The following is a 15,460-nucleotide window of genomic DNA, read 5'->3' as shown; positions in this document are numbered from 1 at the left end:
CATGCAGGAAGCATGCAAGGAGTATGCAGGGAACGTAGTGGAGAACATGGCAGGGAACATGAATAAATGACCATGAAAGAATGAACAGAATAACAGGACAACTGCATGGTGGGATGCCTGGATGACAGGATAAATAACAGAGGATGCTTAGGGATGATGCACATAAATGAATGAGTGACCAAGAGGGAATGAACAGGACAGGACGCGGGCTTAATGAGACTTGAATGAGATTTGAATCCACCACCAGTATTCGTAGTTAGATTACCTTTAAGATGAGCATTAGGCGGCTAAGATGAATGAAAAGTAAGAGCAGATATGTGAGGCATGCTGATGATAGCCATCGCCCAACGATTGGGCTCCACAAGCGTCTGCTGTTGCGCAGCTCACATCCTGAATGCTGAAATAACTCTAGATGAAAGGCCACAAGATTAACGATTTCTTTGACAATTTCACGAATCTGCAAACCAACTGTTTTTAGAATCCTCCAAAACTTACGAATGCACATCCGTAAAATTTAACGCATCTACAGACAAAAAGACATTATAGAAAGTGTATTTCAAATCCGGACGAGAAGCAAGCCAGACCAGAAGGAAAGTTCAGAACGGCAACTCTTAACCAGAGTATCCTGTTCAAGGAGGGAAGGAAACGAAATTAGTGAGCTCAAGCTGCCTGGAAATAAAAAACGTGACTCTTAAAATGATGCACCTGCGAGATTGAGGTGACCGAGCGAGGAGAGCAGCCGACGCTCAGAAATAACTGATATGAAACTGATATCTTGAGAATTCGAGAGCTTGTCTGTAGGCAAAAACCATCATGGAACTAGGTTAAGATCAATACGTAGAACTCAATGCAGGCTGACAGGTTTAGTTTGAGAAAAACAACTGGGAATAGTGAAAAGAATATCTTTAAGAAGAAAACATCCAGAAAATGAAGGACCATTAAACACGGGTAACACTTCTTAAGACATAATCGATAATGTTTGCTTAGCTCATAAATACGTAGAATGCCAAACGCATACCAAATGCTGTTATGAATCGATTAGCTTATTTAGCTTATTCCATGTTGTTTGGATAAATTTAATAATTTAATTCAGATTATGCACTGCATCCTGCTAACTGATGATCTCATTGCTTAGTAGCTTTAGTTAGCCTCACGCCTGCAGAGAGGATCCATAATTGAAAATAGTATCAACCAGACAACAGCACCTTCAGTGATGCTCTCCGGATATTCATCTTGAATGAATTCTTGAACCTAAAAGAAGAAATAGACAATCCCTAAATACATGAGCAAGTTGCTGTTAAAGATCGCCCAATACTCAAACCATCCCCACAGCCATCCCGACGTCGGGTCCCAGCTGACATTCAGATAATACCTACGAACAAAAACCTTAAATAACTTTAACATGTATAATTTCACAACACCTGAAGAATTGATTGGCAAAACATTGAAATGACAAGAGTGACAGAAGTGGCCTGGTCAGCATAAATGAGAAGTCTGCACCCAATACAGACCAGTCCAAGCGGATGCCAAATTGCACCAGAGTTGCAGCGGTTTAATAACGATTGGTATCAATTGCTGAATTTAAAATGCACTTCATACTCCAACCAGTAGGTGGCAGCAATGCCACCACAAGCCCGGTGGCTACCGGCAACACCAGAAGAAGAAAAAAACGAAAACAAACAGTGAAATGAAATACGTTCGCCTGAATAGAGGACGAACATGGGTGAATACATATTACCTGAGCTGGCTCCGAACGCATTAGCGAGTGAATGAGAGAGTAGATCCGGCTGAAAAGTTGCGGCCGGGACGAGCGGCAAGGTGGCGCCGCAAAGCCGATGAAAACCAGAGGAGGTCCCGGATGAGTCGGCGGATCCGCGAACCAAGAGCCAGCCCCACGGGATCAGTTTGAGAAAGACCCCCGGCGCGCTATGAAGCGAAGCTGACTGGAACTTAGGCAGAGTTGGGACGCGTCTGCGTCGCTTGCGAGTTCATTGCGCCAGGAATCGGAGCTGACAAAAAAAGAGGTCGGAAAGGAAGATGTGCGGCTAGATGGTATTCCTATGGCAGAAGGATTTCAGGATAAGTTATTATCTCTTGAAACCGGTCAACAGAGTCCAAACCGGACACGGCGCAGCCACCGCTTGCTCGCTGAGGAGAAGGCCGAGACGAGGATGTGGAGTTCTTTTTAAGATGAACCCAGGATGCTGATTGGCTTCGAGGAGGAGCAGTTCAAAGCTGATTGGCTTGTGTCGGAGGCGGATGAGTCCCTGATTGATGGAGGTAGACAAAAGAGTTTCTCCAGTCTGAATTTTCGCTTAAAGTTCAAATAGAAAACCACATACTTATAGTTTCTCATTTTATAGTATGTTCAAAATTAAAAACATCACAAGTGAAAAAAATAATAAATTCTAACTTTTTTTTTGTTTATAGCACAAAATAATTCACTGAAATAGCAGACTACGCAAAATTCCTCATTCAGTCACGTGACCCACGAGGAGCCGCTGTAGAATTCCGTGACGTCACACTAGTCAGGAGGTAGTCGGGAAGCGGTCATTTTACATAGCGTGTCAGTATTTTTTCACCTTTGCGATGGAGTTTGTATGTTTAAACGAGGACGAATACGAAGCGAGCCAACTTAATGTTAAAAACGAGGAGTGCTGTGTCTAGCCATATGCGTTTGAGCCGTTAGTTAGGCGTGAATTACGAGACAACACCGAGGAAAGTGGAGAAAGTAGGAGTAGCGATGATGACCACGCTAGTAGGCCGACATCGTCGTCATCCGACTCAGAATCTGCCAGTGAAGAGGATATTGACGACCGTTCCCATCGACTGACAAATACTGACTGGTATGTTTTTTGATTCTACGATTTTTTTTTTACTTTTGAGTAGTGACCCCTCTGAGAGTGATGTCGATTTAATTGCTTTTATGTCTAATTAAATTCAAATTGATGCTAATGCTAAGCTACTTCTTTCGTGTTTTTGATTTGAATTTTTAAGCAACCTCGTACTGTAGGCATAGTAGACAAAAACTAACATTAGCCATTTGACCATTACTAATTCATATTTTTAGGTGGGTGATTATGAATCTGGATTGTTTATATTTTACAGGTGCAAATGTGGCAACTGTGTGATTATGCCCACAGTGGATGAATGCAAGTGCTGCACAGAAACGCACCTTGTTGATCAGGAAGTCGAGTCAGCTGGGCTGCAATGTACAACCTTACATGAAGGCTTTCAGGGAAACTGCCTCAACCAGTATGTCCTCAAGGCATCTTTTGTTGAATTTTTGGAGGGACATGGTCCTCTTGGAAATGATGAACCAGTAAACGAGTAAGTAGTTGAAAAATTGTTTATTGAAAATACATGTATTAGTGCTAAATTCTAGTCCTACACTGTATGCACCTGTGATGTAGTTATTTTACTGTAAATTAAATGCAGTTGTTTCTGCACCTTAGGCCTATATATTTTATTTGGAAACAGCAAAAAACATTGAAATATAACTACATTGCTTTAGTAAAACACAAAAACAATCATTTACATGTACATAGCAAACAAATATAACATCAATTACATTCAGAACATATCACTTAAGTAGGGCATAGTTTAAAACAGCATTACAATAATTTTGAAATTTTATTACAGGTCTAAACACTTTTTGCATCATATTATCTTTTTATTTTAGGATTTACAGGTACATTGCATATAGAAGAATGATCAGATGTATTTGGGGACGCATTGGAAAAGGAAATAGGAAAGTTCTTCCATCCTGTGCAGTGAATAAAATAAAAGAGACCTGGGAGTCAGCAGACTACACTGGTTTTAAATACCCAACTGTGTGAACCTCGACTTCCTTGTTACAACTACTGTGAGTTTATCGACGTTGTCATATTGGTCTTTCACGTATTCAGGAGCAATTTGGGCTTCTAAATCTTGCCTTGCAACTTCATAAGAAGGTATGGCCTCCCGATGAGCCATTACTTCATCCAACAACTCATCAATGTATGCTGAAATAGAAACAATAAGCATTTCATGCATGAAAGTTGAAAAGCCAAGTGTGAAACAACATTATACCAAGTACACACCATAAGTACAAGGGACTTTAACTTGTTTGGCTACTGGTTCTCCTTTTTTTGCCTTTGGAAATGAGAGCTGCCACATTTTTTTTCCAGCTTTGTTCTTAGCCTGCTGTCTGTTGGAATTCTCATTGAAATGGAGAATGGCAAGCATCAATCTGTAACAGAAATTTTCATGATGAAATAATACTTGGAATTAGGATGACAATATGTCAGTTAAGTTATTATCCATTCAGGATTTAAGCAACCTACCTGGCATTCATACTGTGGTAGAAAAAGAAGTGCAAGAACTTTGGTGCAAAGAAGCACACCACCTTGTGGTAGCTTTCAACACTTGATGTCTGCACATGAGGTGACAATTTACTAATGTCGGCAAGCAGAGTACGGTTAGTGACAATTGATTTCACCTCAACATGGGCCCTTGAACCTGCAGTGATTGTGAAGGTAGTATTATGAAAAGCCCTTAGGAGATTGAGTTTTGAGAAAGCTGAAAATAATTTTTCACCTTCTGCAATCCACTCTCTGTCCTCTACCAACTCATCATGTGCACAGGTTGGAAAGTTCTCAAATGGGTGTTCATGGATGTCTACAATGTGGTTCATCACCAACTTCCACTTGGCCACAACCAGCTCAGCATTTCCATCACTGCTTGCCCCACACCAATATACATGGTTGGAGATGCTGTGGATCCACGGTGAGATGGTGTGACATAACTTTTTCTTTGATGATGCGTCAAGCTTTTTTGTAATACCTGGAAGATGTAAATGTGTATTATATAATTATCCATATATAATATCCATATTTCTAACCTTACATAACTATATATATATATATATATATATATATATATATATATATATATATATATATATATATATATATAGTTATGTAAGGTTAGAAATATGGATATATTATCATTGTAAACATTTACCTACTTTTTTTGCCATGATTGATATAATTCAAGCCATTCTGCCTACCTTTTGCTATATGCTAGGCATCAAACCAGTGATTAATTGAGGGATAAATCTCGCGCATAAACTTTTTAACACTGTAATGACGGTCTGTTGTCAAGTCAGTAACAGTGACTCCAGCATCTTCTAGGAATTGAAGTGACCTCTTTAGGCTTTCCAACTCCATTGCATATGAGTTTTTCACTTCTGTACACTGAAAAAATGGTTAAGTATAATATTAGTTAATCTATAATCCTGTAATTGAAAGAGTACTCAATTAAAAACCACGCTAACATGACGTTCACTAAATCCAATATATATTGTTTGTTAAAGGCATACTATGCAACATTTTTCAGTTAATTAATGTGTTCCATACCGTTTTGGATGATTAAATGAGTCATTTCAGGTCGAACAAAGGTTTTCTCGGCCGCCCTGGTGGTCTGTGGGGGAAATACCGTACTTGCAATTGCAAGAGCTCACGGCCCGCACTCACAGGCTCAGAAGTCTTGCTTTACGGCGAGAACTCCATGTGTTTTTGCCCTACCATGCACTATATGCACGCGCGAAAGCAACAACAAAGAACCGCGTGTTAACGTCAAATAAACATGCAAGCATATCGAGTTTTATTATTATTGTTATTATTATTATTTTTTTTTTTATGTTGGTGAGATGCTGCCGCGGCGGCCGAGGCGGCGGCTGCGGCTTGGCGAGGTGGTGGCGGTAGCGTCTCGCCAACATAAAAAAAATATAATAATAATAATAAAACTGGTGAGGCGGCGGCCGCCGCCGCGGCTTGGCGGTGGCGTCTCGGCAACATAGAACATAATAATAATAATAATAAAAGTAATAATAATAAGTAATTAAAGCCGCAAGCGGCGATGAGCGGCCCTCGCAGCCAAGCACCGCTGGGGTACGCGCACCGCCTGCCGCCAGCCACCGCAGAAGCTGTCACGCATTTTCCCCGCCCGCCCACCGGGCGATTCACACGAACCTGTTCGGCAGCGCTCCCCCACGACTCACAAAAAATCTTGTGCAGATTGGTCGATGCAGCGAGGAGATACAGCGGTTGAATAATGATAATGCATTTGGCCACTGGGCCGGACCGCTGGGGTTGTAAAGAGATGACATGTTGGAACTATATAAATAAAATTTCATTGAATTAATTTGTCTTTATATAAAACATACGAGTTGCCTCTTGGCATGACATGCACTATATATATATATATATATATATATATATACACACATTTGACCTAATAAAATACATTATTCATGTTTTTATTAGGTCAAATGCAATAATTCAATTCAATTCAATTTTATTTATATAGCGCCAATTCATGAAACATGTCATCTCAAGGCACTTTACAAAGTTACGTTCAATCATATTATACATATTGGGTCAGATTATACAGATTGGTCAAAAATGTTCCTATATAAGGAAACCGGTTGATTGCATCAAAGTCCCGACAAGCAGCATTCACTTCTGGAGAAGCGTAGAGCCACAGGGAGAGTCGTCTGCATTGTACATGGCTTTGCTGCAATCCCTCATACTGAGCAAACATGAAGCGACAGTGGGAAGAAAAACTCCCCATTAACGGGAAGGAAAACCTCCAGCAGAACCGGGCTCAGTATGAACGGTCATCTGCCTCGACCGACTGGGGGTTACAGAAGACAGAGCAGAGACACAACAAGAGAGACAAAAAAAGCACAGAAGCACACATTGATCCAGTAATCTGTTCTACATTAGATGGTAGTAGCGGGTGAGCCGTCTTCTTTGGATGATGTCACAGTTAACAGAACACCAGACCAGGTGTACCTACAATGAACATAAAAGAGAGAGAACAGAAAGGTAAAGCAGAAATGACAACACGTAATGCATAATTGAAGAACAGTAGAACTCTATAGAGTGAGAAAATTAGATCCTAAAGTCCTCCAGTAGCCTAAGCCTATAGCAGTAAAACTATAAAGGTAGCTCAGAGTAACTTGAGCCACTCTAGTTATAAGCTTTGTCAAAAAGGAAGGTTTTAAGATTAGTCTTAAAAGTAGACAGGGTGTCTGCTTCACGGACCAAAACTGGGAGTTGGTTCCACAGGAGAGGAGCCTGATAGCTAAAGGATCTGCCTCCCATTCTACTTTTAGAGACTCTAGGAACCACCAGCAGACCTGCAGTCTGAGAGCGAAGTGCTCTGTTAGGAACATACGGGGTAATCAGAGCTCTGATATATGATGGAGCTTGATTATTAAGGGCTTTATACGTTAGAAGAAGAATTTTAAATTCTATTCTTGATTTTACAGGAAGCCAATGAAGGGAAGCTAAAATTGGAGAAATATGATCCCGCTTGTTGATTTTCATCAGAACTCTTGCTGCAGCATTTTGGATCAGCTGAAGGCTTTGAACTGCATTTTGTGGACTTCCTGATAGTAACGAGCAGCTCCTTTAGTGCCAGACTTAGACATCCTGTCTGTAAAAAGGAGCGCTACCGCAAGTCATTCATTCCTGCTGCTATCAGAATATACAGTGTTGCACTGTAACCAATGTGCAATAATCTAATTCACTGTGCGATAACCCGTGCAATAATCCTGAAAGAAGTGACTTCTGCTGCTATCAGTAACTGTAACCACAACTGTTATAACTAATGTGCAATAATCTATTTTATACACTGTGCTATAACCTGTCCAATGATCCAAAGAACTTCTGCTGCTATCACCAGGTATATATGTCAGTACATGTGTATGTAGGCATATAATATATATATATATATATATATATATATATATATATATATATATATATATATATATATATATATATATATGGTTGGACATTGAAACTGAAACACCTCTCATTTTAGTGTGGGAGGTTTCATGGCTAAATTGGACCAGCCTGGTGGCCAATCTCCATTAATTGCACATTGAACCAATAAGAGCAGAGTGTAAGGGTCCAATTAGCAGGGTAAGAGCACAGTTTTGCTCTAAATATTGCAATGCACACAACATTATGTGTGACATACCAGAGTTCAAAAGATGACAAATTGTTGGTGCACATCTTGCTGGCGCATCTGTGACCAAGACAGCAAGTCTTTGTGATGTATCAAGAGCCACAGTATCCAGGGTAATGTCAGCATACCACCAAGAAGGACGAACCACATCCAACAGGATTAACTGTGGACGCAAGAGGAAGCTGTCTGAAAGGGATGTTCGGGTGCTTACCCGGATTGTATCCAAAAAACATAAAACCACGGCTCCCCAAATCACGGCAGAACTAAATGTGCACCTCAACTCTCCTGTTTCTACCAAAACTATCCGTCGGGAGCTCTACAGGGTCAATATACACAGCCGGATTCAGAGTGTCTGAAAACATAAAGTACATTTTGCTGCATTGACGTGTATTCTCTCTGAGCGCAGCTTGGTCTGACCTAAGATGGCCGCTCTGTCGGCACGCCTCTCACCCGACGACGGGGCGTCTACGTCATGGGTTAAAGCAAAAATAATCAGTTTGACTGAAAAATATTTTTAGTCAGCCCATATATTCCTGGGACCGTGGAAATAATGCCACATTAGTTACCTGACTTGCTTATTGTGCAGAGTCAACTTTAACCAAATCTGGTAGTTTTACAATATCCACTGACCATTCATGTCTCTGTCCCACCTTTCAGCTTCAGAGCCTTGGTGTCTTCCTGGACAGCCTCCCATCCTCTCCTCCACTGTCCACATTCATAACATCACCTGGTTAACTTTCATATCGACAACATCAAGTTCTTCCTCAACACTTTAGCCAAACTGGTCCACAGTCCACTTTACACTTTCCGCTCCCTTCCCTCCCTGTCCTCCAGAAAACCTCCATAAACTACAACTAGTACAAAAGACAGCAATTTACATCTTTACATCATCTACTTCACATCTGAACATTACCTTCACTGGCTCCCTGTCACCTTCAGTATAAATTAATCATATGAACAAACAAGGCCAACCACAACCTGGACAATGCAGGACACATAACCAACACTATGATGTCATACATTTTAGTTTAACACAGATCGCACATTACAATAATCACTTTCTGCTTTGCCCGTTATTGCACAGCAATTAATTATCACAACTCATGAGTTTATAAAAAGGCATTAACTTTTTTGAATTTTAATAAAACAGATATATTTTAGCCCTGTGACTGGCAACCTGTCCAGGATGGACCAGCCCCCACCCCCCACGACCCTGTGTGACGCCGAGCTGCGTTTCCCCATCAGATACGGCTTGACGTCACACCTGTAGGGAAAAGCCGGTATAAATCGATGAAGGATGGGATGTTAATGTTTTAAAAAGTTTAATAAAATTGCTCAAAGTTTATCAGAAAAAAACATAACTTGCTTTTAAATATGGCCATTTTTAATAAGCAAAATGTTAATGTATTTCGTAAAGTTATTGTTGAAGGTAATCTTGGCTGCAGTACTCTGTTTGGCAGGTGTTTTGGGGTTGGAGTAAAATGAGTCCATAGATCCACAGACAGGAGGCTTGTTCAGTGGTTTCTAGTACGACTTGCTTCTACGGTGTCGCTCCACTGCGTGTAAAAATAAAAACAACTTCATAAAAGCTCTCTGAGAATCACCTCTGGCCTCACCCAGTTAGAACTTGCTCTCCAGTCCATGTTGTAGCTGCAGTTTTTTTTTTACGTTGTTTCCTTAATAATCTGTACACATCAAAATCCTTGTCATTTTTTTAAGAGTGTCGTGGTGCGCAGCGGCTCATCAGGTGGAGCTGCTGCATATTGACTGATAGCCGCTCTGACTGCAGCTCTGCCTTCTTTTGTTCAGAAAAGCGCAGGTGAAATTAATTAATTTATTATTTTACTTTTTCCAAATCGGACCCAGTCAAATGCGGGACAAAAGCGCGTCATGGTAAAGTAGCCTTTACTCTTCGAATTTTAAATAAAGCGTTACAGCGAATAATGAGGAGGTCCCTGCTTGGTTTATCAGCTAAGTTGCTGGAAGCCAGTGAATACACGCTGAAAGGTGACATGGCCACAGGTGGAAATAATTCATTAATTAACTGGAGCAGCGACAGTGTGTCTGTCGACAGACACGCTTACCGAGGGAAGTTGTTGTCAGATGGTCAATCCGCTCCACTTCCTGACTTGCTGGTTCGCATAAACCCAAAGAAAACCTTTGACCACCACTACTTTCATTCATGCATCTGTGGCCAGTTTGAGATGTTACAAAAGTTATGATTGAACACCGATCATAACTTTTGGTCTACGTATACATGTCTGTGCTGGTAGCCAGCGCAGAGCCATAGAGAGAAAGGCTCTGAGCAGTGTCCGAAATTAACTTTGTTATTCACCGGCCAAGTTGGCCGGTAGATGTAAAAATCAACCGGCCAGGCATATTTTTTACCGGCCAAAATATAAATTTTGACCAGACCTCAACTTTTATAAAAATTAAGAGTGAAATTATGTTAATTATGGGGGGCGTGGTTGGGGGCGTGGCTGACTGGAACCTGGAAGAGTTATAAACAGACTTATAAACAGACTAATTGGCGTTTTAGACTGTATCTGGTTAGCAGATCTGTTTTCTGATCCAGCGTGCAGCCATGACTGGTTCTGAATGTGAAAGAAGCTGAACCAGCTCCGCAGAAGGCGGGTCTAGACTGAGCTCTGGATGGACAGAGCTGTGAACGGATCGTATGGGTTTTGTTATTTTTATGTTACTTTTATTTTATTTGGTACAAACATTTACTCGCCATGTGGCAGCTAGCCCTCTGAAATTCACTCGCCAAAAGGGAAATTTACTCGCATTTGGCGACTGGCGAGTGTTAATTTCGGACCCTGGCTCTGAGCCAGCGGAACCCGGATGTAAACAAGAGCCTTGCTTGCTAGCCTTAGGGCGCTAGCATTAGCGCTATAAGTAGCACCTTAAGACGCTAGAATTAGCCGCAGAACTGAGACTGCTCATCCCACCTCAAGTTGTGGTGGGGGATATTACACTACATGCATATATAATCCAAACAGCCTTATCTGGTTTTCTGCTTCCCCTCCTAAATTCTCCAATGTGTGGTGCTAATGTTGTTAGCTGTGACATCACGCGCTTCTTCCTCAGGCAAACGGACACGTTTCAGATTGTTGGAGTGCGCCCCCTGCTGTTGGGAAGTCTTCTTCTTCTCTTGTTCTTTATGAACTTTTCTCACAGTGTGTCATATACGTTCAACTGTCTGTTGTTCCTCACAATATTTACATCTGCCAGTGTTATGCTTCCCTATTTTGAATAATGTACCATTTAATCCTGTGTGGGCAAATCTAAGTCTTGATATGAGATAAGATAAGATAGTCTTTATTGATCTCACATTGGAGAAATTCACTTGTCGGCTCAATAGTGTGTGTGTATATATATATATATATATATATATATATATATATATATATATATATATATGTATATACACATGCCTACATACACATGTACTGACATATATTCACTTGGTGAAAGCAGAAGAAGTTTTTCTGGATCCTTGCACAGGTTATAGCACAGTGTATTAAATAGATTATTGCACATTAGTTATTGCCCAAAGTTATAACAGTTGTGGTTATATAGAACAGATTACTGGATCACTGTGTGCTTCTGTGCTTTTTTTGTCTGTCTTGTTGTGTCTCTGCTCTGTCTTCTGTAACCCCCAGTCGGTCGAGGCAGATGACCGTTCATACTGAGCCCGGTTCTGCTGGAGGTTTGTCCTTCATGTTAATGAGGAGGTTTTTTTCCCCTGTTGCTTCTGCTTGCTCAGTATGAGGGATTGTTGCAAAGCCATGGACAATGCAGACAACTCTCCCTGTGACTCTACGCTTCTTCAGGAGGAAATGCTGCTTGTCAAGCAATCCCTTTGCAGCAATCCCTCATACTGAGCAAGCATGAAGCGACAGTGGGAAGAAAAACTCCCCATTAACGGGAAGGAAAACCTCCGGCAGGACCGGGCTCAGTATGAACGGTCATCTGCCTCGACCGACTGGGGGTTACAGAAGACAGAGCAGAGACACAACAAGAGAGACAAACAAGCACAAAAGCACACATTGATCCAGTAATCTGTTCCACATTAGATGGTAATAGCGGGTGAGCCGTCTTCACTGGATGATGTCACAGTTAACAGAATGCCAGACCAGGTGTACCTACTACGAAGAAAAAAAAAAGAGAGAGAACAGAAAGTTAAAGCAGAAATGACAACACGTAATGCATAATTGAAGAACAGTAGAACTCTATAGAGTGAGAAAATTAGATCCTGATGTCCTCCAGTAGCCTAAGCCTATGGCAGTAAAACTATAAAGGTAGCTCAGAGTAACATGAGCCACTCTAGTTATAATCTTTGTCAAAAAGGAAAGTTTTAAGATTAGTCTTAAAAATAGACAGGGTGTCTGCCTCACGGACCAAAACTGGGAGTTGGTTCCACAGGAGAGGAGCCTGATAACCAAAGGATCTGCCTCCCATTCTACTTTTAGAGACTCTAGGAACCACCAGCAGACCTGCAGTCTGAGAGCGAAGTGCTCTGTTAGGAACATACGGGGTAATCAGAGCTCTGATATATGATGGAGCTTGATTATTAAGGGCTTTATACGTTAGAAGAAGAATTTTAAATTCTATTCTTGATTTTACAGGAAGCCAATGAAGGGAAGCTAAAATTGGAGAAATATTATCCCTCTTGTTGATTTTCATCAGAACTCTTGCTGCAGCATTTTGGATCAGCTGAAGACTTTGAACTGCATTTTGTGGACTTCCTGATAGTAAAGAATTACAATAGTCCAGCCTTGAAGTAACAAATGCATGGACTAGTTTTTCAGCATCACTCCTGGACAGAATGTTTCTAATTTTGGCGATATTCCGGAGGTGAAAAAAGGAAACTCTGGAAACCTGTTTAATATGGGATTTAAATGACATGTCTTGGTCAAAAATAACACCAAGGTTTTTTACGTTATTACCAGAGGCCAAGTTAATGCCACCCAGATTAAGTGATTGGTTAAGAAGTTTATTTTTTGAGGACTCTGGCCCAAAGATTACAACTTCGGTCTTGTCAGAATTTAGATGCAGGAAATTTAAAGTCATCCAGCTTTTGATGTCATCAAGACATGACTGCAGTCGATATAACTGATTGGATTCATCAGGATTTATGGATAAATATAGCTGAGTGTCATCAGCATAACAGTGGAAATTAATCCCATGCTGTCTGATAATTTTACCGATCGGAAGCATATATATAGTAAAGAGTTATAGCAGCAGAACTGCTACAAGAAGCAGCAGTTCTGCTGCTGCTTCTTGCCTTTTGACAGACAGCTTACTTGAGTGGCTTTAACACGCACTACTTGACTGTTTGGACCTTTGGGAAGTTGTTGAAGTGCACAAAGAACCAGCTTCTGTGCAAACTTGTTTTTATAGATGCATCAAGAGCTCTTTTGGCTTGTTTAGCAGCAGTTTTCCATTTGTCATAACTGAGCTTGAAACGAGAATGAAGTCTGTTCATCTTTTCTTCACGCAGCACTTGACCCTTTTCATGGAGTTTTTTCTGTCTTGCACTTTTCCTAAAGCGTTCTACTGAAAAAGCTTCACTTGTGGTCACAGTCTTTCTGCATGGCCATGTCATTGTCCATTTTGTTTAGATCCTTTGGGGTTTATTGTTTAACTTTAGCTTAATTATCTTTACATTAGAAGTATGTAGATTTAGCCTAATTTAAACACACACCCTTTAAATGTGTTCATAAACTTAAATTATTTCTCTAGTTAAAGATCAACTTAGTTGTGCAGTTACAAACACCTTAATCTGAATAATAAATCTTTCAACTATTACAAGACAGAAACTATTTCCATGTAAAACCAAATCATAAAACTTCCCTTTTCGGTACCTTGGTTACCCTTAATAAAACCAACAAACAAAAAACACTCGTATCTGTCTTAAGTTAGCTGGAATCAACTTCCTTGAATGAGATAAAACAAAATGTATATATTTTTCTTAACTTGAGTTTAACTTTTAACATGTGTACACCTGACTTGTATGTATACTGCAGCATGTTACCCTTCAAGCACTTATTGAGTCCCTTAAAGCTTAGCAAGGTTAATTCACCTCTTCACATTTAACTTAATTTAAACGTGTTACTTGGTGGCAAATTAAGCCCGCTGCACTCCCGGACAACAGCTGCTTCTGGTTTGGCTAATTCCTGCGTGCAGTCGGCCTTTCCCTGATGCTATAGAGCGACATCACCCATTAACGAGCTGCTCGTTGTCGGCTCTGCAGCAGCTGCAAACTCCGCTCCTTCTCCAGCCCGAAGCAGGCGTGAGTTCTGGCTGTTACTCCTCCCGAGTTAATCAAGGCTCAACGTCGTTCTTTTGGTTTCAACAGACCAGTATTGCGGACAACATGTCTTTATATGTCTTAGAAAATGCCCTTAAAATGCCATCAGAACTAAGAGGAAACAGAAATCCGAATTAGAATATAATGGTTTACATGAATAAAGACAAGCAAAATAATAAAACCGTACCTCATTGGCCGCACAACCTCCAGAGGAATAAAGATTCTTTATACAGCTTGTTCCCAAAAAAACCCTTGTTTTCGGGTAAAACTTTTGCTACAACAGTCCAGTGATGCTCTTTAGTCAAACAAATCAAACGTCCTCTTCCTCTCCCCACTGGCGTCCACCCTTCTAAATCCAATACATTCCTCAATTTCTACCTCCATTTCCACCAGAACCATTCACATACCAGTTTATGCCAAAATCCGCCTTTTCCAAATCCGATATAGTTTATGTTTTGTTTTCCGCGCCGCTCCAAATCCAACCTATTCACCAACTCTGCACACACACTTTTCTATTGTTTGCGTCTTTACTTCCGGTTCGGAAGATTTTCAACATAAAAGCACCGCAAATACATATAAAATAGAGAACGGTATATTAACATTTCAAAGTAGTTTTTAAATGTCTTTTAAACATATTCGGGGCAGAACAAAGATCTAGAGAGAGTAAAGCAATTAAAATTCTTAGGAGTATGGTTTGATGAAAAACTATCCTGGGAAGTGCACATAAGGTTTTTGAAAAATGTAATAAGATACTTAATATATTGAGATGTTTAATTGGGTATGAATGATCAGATAGGAAAGCTATAAGATTAGTTTATATAAATCTAATTAGATCTACAATTGATTATGGAAGTATAGTGTATGGATCAGCATCGGAGGCAGTACTTAAAAAATTGGATATCATACAATATCAAGCATTGCGCTTAATAACAGGAGCAATAAGGACAACTTCAACATCGGCTTTACAGGTGGAAGTGGGTGAAATGCCGTTAGGACTGAGAAGAATACAACTGTCATTAAATTACTGGGTTAATTTGCAAGGACACGATCAAATCCATCCTACAAAGGTAACTTTACATTCCTGCAGTGAAAAAGAAGGTTCATAATAAGTCATTTGGTTGG

The 15,460-nt window shown here is 40.4% G+C and overlaps 2 long non-coding RNA genes across 2 annotated transcripts; one reads left to right on the top strand and one right to left on the bottom strand.

Annotated features, from left to right (window-relative positions):
• The first annotated feature begins 2,484 nt into the window (after positions 1-2,484).
• On the top strand, positions 2,485-3,775 carry LOC118561002. The gene is made up of 3 exons (XR_004929711.1): positions 2,485-2,846; positions 3,109-3,330; positions 3,683-3,775. It is a non-coding gene; the product is annotated as an uncharacterized LOC118561002 (long non-coding RNA).
• Positions 3,336-4,891, bottom strand: LOC105919547. The gene is made up of 4 exons (XR_004929712.1): positions 4,579-4,891; positions 4,326-4,500; positions 4,083-4,231; positions 3,336-4,004 (listed from the first exon to the last, which is right to left on the bottom strand). It is a non-coding gene; the product is annotated as an uncharacterized LOC105919547 (long non-coding RNA).
• Positions 4,892-15,460: the final 10,569 nt, after the last annotated feature.

The sequence above is a fragment of the Fundulus heteroclitus genome, unplaced genomic scaffold (assembly GCF_011125445.2).
Source record: "Fundulus heteroclitus isolate FHET01 unplaced genomic scaffold, MU-UCD_Fhet_4.1 scaffold_529, whole genome shotgun sequence".
Taxonomy (NCBI): domain Eukaryota; kingdom Metazoa; phylum Chordata; class Actinopteri; order Cyprinodontiformes; family Fundulidae; genus Fundulus; species Fundulus heteroclitus.
Note: the sequence above shows the minus strand (reverse complement) of the source record. Positions and strands in the feature narration are given on the sequence as shown.